The sequence below is a fragment of the Apium graveolens genome, chromosome 11, assembly GCF_009905375.1.
Source record: "Apium graveolens cultivar Ventura chromosome 11, ASM990537v1, whole genome shotgun sequence".
Lineage (NCBI taxonomy): Eukaryota > Viridiplantae > Streptophyta > Magnoliopsida > Apiales > Apiaceae > Apium > Apium graveolens.
In genome coordinates this window covers 197,399,208-197,407,094 of record NC_133657.1, presented here as the reverse complement: position 1 = coordinate 197,407,094, position 7,887 = coordinate 197,399,208, and the positions used below count along the sequence as shown (strand labels likewise).

General features: G+C 36.8%; 1 long non-coding RNA gene across 1 annotated transcript; it reads left to right on the top strand.

Moving 5' to 3' along the window:
* Positions 1–1,004: 1,004 nt before the first annotated feature.
* LOC141695128 (uncharacterized) lies at positions 1,005–2,447 on the top strand. Its single transcript, XR_012564305.1, has 3 exons — positions 1,005–1,150; positions 1,272–1,349; positions 2,211–2,447. It is a non-coding gene; the product is annotated as an uncharacterized LOC141695128 (long non-coding RNA).
* Positions 2,448–7,887: the final 5,440 nt, after the last annotated feature.

The window sequence follows — 7,887 nt, the reverse complement described above, 5'->3', positions numbered from 1 at the left end:
AGAACAGTAAACACTGGTTTTACACAGCATGCAATAGCATGTACTAAACCCTACTTTAAGTTAACTACGACTTTCTATTTCTTGTTTAGTGTATCTTTGCAAATCGTGCATGTTTGTGACTTCTACTTTGTCAGTTAATCTTGGCCTTTGATCTTCTACTCTTCAAGCTGCTTTTTGTAGACTTTTTAAATCAGCGATTGATTTATTTGTTGATTGATAATCTTGGATATTTAACTGATCTTCATTCTTTACTTGATTTTTACATCGAGATCTCCAGTTTGGTATATAGAGAACTCGACATCTCGATAAGTATAATGGCTTATCGAGATATCTTATGTAAGAACCCTGATTTTTGTAATATTTTAAAACTTCTGTGAATAGTAACTTGAGCTAATTAAGTAATACGTATGGGGATCATCATAAAATGAATAGTGGAATTTTGAGAATCCGAGATCATATTCTTGTTTATCGAGGAAAATAAGTGAATGTAAAAGCCGACGGAATTCGAAGATTCACAATTATACTACGTGTTTTCGTATCCATAAAGAATGGCGTAGAACCGGGAATACTACGTGAAATAAATAATATATCAAGGTGTTTCTATGATCAAGAGAAGGAATGGAATTGGTTATAGGATTATAAGCGATAAAAGAAATCGCTACGAAACAAGTCGTTATACGTGGAAACTATCGGAATGGAACGACGATTGCGTTTACGATAAATAAACGAATGAGAAATTAAATCCCATGCAAGTTGGCCATGCATAACCAAGTCCTAACTAGTAGTTAGGAGTGTAACTAGATGATTAGAAGCTAACTAGAATAGTTAGTAGAATAGTGTTGAATAGTGATGGGAGACAAACAAGTACACAAGCCATACTTCTCCCTTTTCTCACTTCACCACACAATCAAACCAACCCATACCTTTGCCAAATTATTGTCAAATCTGCTGCATACATCCCATATATTCATTATACACTCCCACACTTTAGCCACAAAAGAAAACAACCCCTTTTCCCTCACTTAAAGCTCTCCCATTTTTCATTCCAGCAGTTCGGATTTTCTGAGCAAGGGAGAAAGAAAAATTCATAACTCAAAATATACTCATTCAAATATCATGAAATTTTTACCATATCTTCTCTATATCATGGGTAAGCTTCGTACCAAATTTCAGCCTCAAATTATTTTTTTTCAATTTTATAAAAATGTTTGAATGAGGTGCTGAAATGTAACTCCGAAATTCTAACTTGTTTCTTGGTTTTGTTTCTTAAGGAGCTAGCCCTTCTAAGTGTTTTCTAAGCAAACCAAGCCTCAATAATCCTAGCACTACCTTTTCTAGTGTCCAAGAAGGTATAAGTTTCAACCCTTTAAGGTTTTATGGTTGGATTTAAGAGTTATGTTTGTTGTAGTGTTAAGATCCAAAGGATTGTGTTTGTTTGAGTTTGTATTGATTATGTTCTTGCTAAAGGCTTGAGATGTTGAGTTGTAATCCATGTATGTGGTACTATATAGAGCATATAAGGTGTATGTGGGTGGATCTTGAGAAGTACTTGTGTTTATGATGGTTATAGGTAGTGATTGTGTTAAGATCAAGTAGTAGAAATTGAGTTTGGGCATTCTTGCACTTTATCTGTTTTCTGCAGGACATTCGGCCATGAAAATGGTTAAAATTTGAACACCACTGGCCATAACCAGATAGATCTTGTTTTGTAGTTTCTATACATGTGTAGATCATCATGAGGAGATTTACGGTTTAGGAGTTATGGTCGTTTTAGTGTAAAACATTTCTGCGATTAGCCAACTGCACTTAAGTCCACTTGCATGGTGATTTTGAAGGACTTAAAATAATTTCGAGATTCTGGAAAAATTATAAAAAATGGATATGACAGTAGAGAAGACTTTCCAAAAAGAATTTTGAGAAAATATTAATTTTTCGATTTTATAAAAATATTTTGGTAAAGCGAGCGCAAGCGAGAAACGCATAAAAACCAAGTTTTGACGCGCGTTTTCTCACGTTCGAGCTTAAAACTCGAAATGAATTTTCTAAAGCGAACGATCGATTTCAAAACTCGACCATGTTATAAAGTGAGAATATAAGTGTTGAGAATGTGACGATCGGAGATTCGTTATACTTGAGTAGTTGCGAAAGTTGCTTAATAAAAGCGAGACGTTAATCGCGTACTAACTTAGACTGTTGGTTCTTGTTTATAGATCGCCAACCAAACACTAGATACCATACCACTTCGATTACTCGAGGCAAGTTTTCGAAACCCTATCTCATACTATCCATGCTATATATTTATATACTGTTGTGATATTGATGGCATGATTTACAGTTCAAATATATATGCTTGTCTATGATATCAATGCATACGAATTATGCGATTGTTTACGAAAACAAATTTCGTTTTACACGAGTATGAGAAATTGAAACGTATTTCAAATATAATATAGGATAATGGGAGTCGGAAATATTTTAATAACGATTTAATTCCGGAGAGAGCCGAACGCGAAAGATTTCTATTTCGATAAACAAAGTACGTTCGCGTAATATATATATCAAGCGAACGATTGAGATTTTGACTTAAACTTCGAGAAATATTGGTTTATTCATTTAAGGGACACCCTTACTTGATTGATTATTTTATAAAGCGATACTTAAGGGATTATTAAATATAAAGAAAGTATTTAAAAATATACTGAATAGTTTATAAATCATTTCACGTTATTTAATAAAGATTTAACTATTCAAAGAGCAATTATAGGATACCAAATCCTGTTTTGATTATTTGATTAAGGTGTCTCCATTCGTTGGACCTTATTCAGAAATATTTTGTATTTAAGGTTTTTTATTAATTCATTGAACCTTAATTAGAAATACTTTGTACTTAAGATTTTATCAATTCATTGAACCTTATACAGAGATGTTTTATTTATAAGATTTTATCAATTCATTAAATCCCTCTTAGATTATTATGAGACCTTAGATATTTAATGTCTTCGGACTTCTAAAAACTTATTTAAAAATAGACATATTTCCCAAAGGTACTTTCTAAATTATTCAAAACTCTTGAAAGAGATTAATCATTTGAAACGTATCAAAACCTTAGGGAACTTAGTCTAGAAGCATAAGAGTTTTGCTTCCTCGTTCAATAAAGAACAAGTGAGTAATATATGTGTCACCCTACTACAGATAGGGATTTGAAAATGATTTTAAATTCAAAACTCCGACAACTCCCAAAGATCAATTGAGTTAAAAGTAATGAATAAAACATCTTATTTACAGGTCAACTTTTAACGACCTATTCCTTCGAAAAAGGATTTTGAGCAAAAGATATAAATGTTTTGGGACTGGAATGTGGCCTGCCCGGCACGGAGTGGTATCGGGCAGTGACCAGGCGCGGAGTGGCGCATTATGCAAGCGCGGAGTGGCGCATTGTACGGTTATATGGTCTATGTGACCATTGACTTTCGGACTTGCACGGCAATGGGCAACCACCGTGTAGTGTCTTGATGAGCCCAAAGGCGGCTAGGTTTGTATTCCTTCTACTAGTAGAGAAAATTTCGTATTCGGCTGATCACCGATACGTGGTTTATTCCAGTATAGTCCCTTTCTTCCATTTTGGAAAAACTGTTGTGAAATATACAACAGAGAGCCGATAAGGCTGAGTTTTAAATAAGGATATTGATGAATATATATCAAATCCATTTGAGAAATCTGCCGATAAGACTGAGTTTAAATAAGGATGTTGATGATTATATATCAAATCCATTTGAGAAATCTGCCGATAAGGCTGAGTTTTAAATTGGGATGTTGACGAATATATATCACACCCATATGAGAATCTTGGTTCGAGTAACATCTTGAGATTTTGAAATAAAATGAGTACGAGTATAAAATGATTTTGAGAAGGAGATGAATACAAGTATTCAGTGGATATACTATTGTAGTTGATTTTGAGAATTTTATAAATTTGATAAGCATATAAACTTTCAGAACGCTTTGGAGATACAAAGTATAATTATTGGTTTTATTTATCCTTACATACTTAATTATGGGGATATATACCTTGCTGAGCTTTAATGCTCACCCTTGCTTTTATATATCATATCACAACAGACTACCAGCATGGATCAGACCAGGACTGTTGTCCTTAGGCGGGTAAGGAACGCTCGTGAGTTCCGTAGGCTTTTTGTGCGCCAGCCCCGTCAGGTAGATAAGTGGAAATGATTTATTTAATAATGTTTCCAAGCATATAACCTGTGTGTGTGTGAGTCTGAATAAAAGGTCGAGTAATATTGTGAAAAGAGAATTATTTAATTAATAAGTGATCGTAACAACCCGAATTCACGACCTTGGATTTGGGGGTGTTACAGAAATGGTATCAGAGCCAAAGGTTATAAGTCTTGGAAACAGTAAGAGTAAAATGGGTAGACTGAGGATCTAAAAGTTAACAAGAACTTTCATCGAGTTCGTAGTCGGATTACTATGGAGTAGTCGCGACAGTAGTACCCAAGGGGACCTTAGCCTTAAGAGTTGAGGCATTGGTTGAGTTATTAACAGTTGATTGAAAAGCCGACATTAAGGGAAGAGAATGAGTTGTAGCACTCAGAGAAAAGAGTGCTAAGAGTTATATGCAAAAGAGAGTCCATTGGTTGAGCCGATAGAGTTTGTTGATGGACTACCAGGAGTTATGTTGAAGTGTTTATGTGAAGTGTTATACGGAAATTGATGGGATCGTTTAAGATCGACAAAATGAGGAAAGGAGAAAATTGTACATGATTTTTATAATGTTGATATAGAAGTGGAGCTAAGTCTCCGGAGAAAGCGGGATGAAAACGATACCCCAATACCATGGGTTGATTGGAAAACCCGAGTCTTGCTACTCATAGCTCTTTATAGAGGGTCCTTGAGGAGACATATTAGGCAAGAATCAAGATTCTTAATTCTTTTACTATTAAGGTTATTACGTTACCTGAATTGGTTGAAAGTATTGTTCCGATAATAAGGGTTCAATACATGATAAACAGCGATTCTACCAAGAAGGGTATTCGCTATACTATTGAGGAATCTATGTCCTATAAGGAAGATTTTAGCGTGTCCCAAGATGAGAATGCTATGCGATAATATGAAATCATTTTGTCCGTTAAGCCATTATAGCTCGGCACGGAAAGCGAGAATCGACAGAATAATTTTCGAAAAGTTTCATGCTCCTGCAATCAACGCAGCAAGCTCCGAACTGCTGGAGGAGAAGACCAATAAGTCTGACGCAGAATTGCAAGAGTGGGATATCACTAGGAGCTACGTGTATATTCTCGACAGGATGTCGTCTTTTGTTAACGCATCAAATCAGGTGCGTGGGCACAACGTTGCGAGTAACTAAAGAGGAATGAAGAATGTATTTGTGGCAAAGCGAGTTATTAAGCGACTTTAACATAATGAGGAGAGACGCGAATAATGTTATATTGGTGATCTTTAATATTAGCATAACGATGCCACCCCGACATATTGGGGAACTAGAGCAAACCCTGCTGAATTGGTAAACCAAAAAAACCAAGAACACGAGGAAGTCGAATATAATGAATTCGACTTAGAGGATTACAATGAAGAAGAAACTATGGATACTAACGAGGGGGAAGGCCAGAGCGGAAACCCCATGGACCAAATTATGAATCTTCTTCGAGATAATTTAAATTGTCACCCTCAACCCAGGTTGATCATGTTCCAGTTACTAATGTCTTTAAGGCCTTTAGGTTGTTAAAACCCCCAGAAATTTCAAGGGACTGCTAATCTGTTAAGGCCAGAGCTTGGCTGAAAGAAATGGAAAAGAGCTTTGAGATAGTGCCTATAGAAGAGACACAAAAGACCGTGTTCACCAATTATATGTTGAAAGGAGAAGCAAATTATTAGTGGGAACCTAAAGGAACCCTGGAGACTGATGTGATTATCACATGGGGAAAAGTATTTCCCAGGTTTATGGAGGCTCAGATGGAGTTGGAGTTTCTAGAGATTAAGTAAGATAAGATGTCAGTGGCTGTGTACAAAGCCAAATTTATTGAACTGTTGAGATTCGTGCCGGAGTTTGTGAACACGAAAGAGAAAAAGGCAAGGAGATTTCAGTAAGGGCTGAAACAATGAATTCAGGACCGAGTGTCATTACTTGAGATAACAGACTATGTGCAAAAAGGCCTCGATTGTAGAGGCAGAGAGTGAGCAAGGTCAAAAAGAGGAAGAGAGCAAGAAGAGGAGTTCGGAAGCCAAGGCGGTAGAGCGATAAATAGAAGTTTCCGATTAGGACTGAGAGGGGAGCGGTGTCCCAACCCGTAGTGGGTACCAGGTTTAGCGAACCGGTAAGCAAGAGTATCGCCCAGGGAGGTGGTCAATATAGGACTATGTTTTATAACCAGTTTCGGTCACCCCTACCAGATCATAAGTCATGTGGGGAGAAACATCTCGGGGTATGTAATTTGGGAAAAGAGCTACTGAGGTTCTTTAATTGCAACCAACCAAGACATTATTCTAGCAACTGCCCCAACCCAGCTAGGGCGTGATAGCAGGTAACCTTTTACTCAATTTGGTTACTGCAAATATTCTGTTTAATTCTGAAGCAACTAAGTATTTTATATCGCGAGATTTTTGGCCAAGTTAAAACTTAATGTGATTCCAATGCGAGAATTATTGCGAATAGAAATAGTGAATTTAGAGGTTGTTCCAATTAATGAGATTCATCTAATCTGCAAGTGGGAACTAGGAGGGAAGGACTTTAAGTTGGACTTAATTCCTTTCAGGCTGAGAGAATTTGATGTGGTCTTAAAAATGGATTGGTTGTCGAGCAATGGTACTTAGATTGATTATTAAGGAAAGAAAGTTAAAATCCGAATGCCTAACGGTAAGGAAATTGTGATTAAGGGTCAGCGTCAGACCCAGAAATTTTTGAATATTGCTCAAGCGAAGCAATTATTGAGGAATTATAGCAAAGCGTATTTAGCATACGTGGCGGGTACCAAGAGAGAAGCCCCGATGTATGTGACATACCAGTTTTTAACGAATTTGAGGATGTGTTTTCCAAAGACCTTTCAGGATTATCACCTGACCGAGAGATAGAGTTCGCTATCGAATTAGCATCAGGAATGACATCAGTTTCAAAAAGCCCCATATAGGCTAGCCCCGGTTGAAATGAAAGAATTGACTTCACAGTTGCAAGAACTGTTGAACAAAGGAATGATGAGACCTAATGTGTCACCATGAGGCACACCAATGTTGTTTGTCAAAAAGAAGGATGGCAGTATGCGATTGTGCACAGAGTATAGGGAACTGAATAAGCTGACTATTAAGAACAGATACCCTCTCTCTAGAATTGACGATTCGTTTGACCAACTTGAAGGAGTTGTACACTTTTCGAAAATCGATCTAAGAACGGGATATCACCAACTGAAGATTAAAACAGGGGACAAATACCGTATTTCGCACGAGGTATGGACATTATGAGTTCTTGGTGACGTCGTTCGGGCTAAAGAATTCCCCAGTAGCTTTCATGGACTTTGTGAATCGAGTGTTTAAAAAGTATTTGCACGTGTGCGTCATTATTTTTATTGATAATATTTTAGTCTATTCTAAAATGGAGGAAGAACATGCGGAATATCTGAGGATAGTGGTAGAAGCATTGAGAAGAGAAAAGTTGTTTGCCAAATTCTCAAGGTGCGAATTCTGGCAAAATGAAGTTCAGATCTTAGGACAATTGATGAGCAGTGAAAGAGTGCTAGTTGCCCCTACCAATGTTGAGGCAGTATTCCAATGAGAAAGAATAACCACACCTACGGAAGTAGGAACTTTTTGGGAATTAACCGGTTTTATGAGAGGTTCGTACAGGATTTCGCTAAGATATCA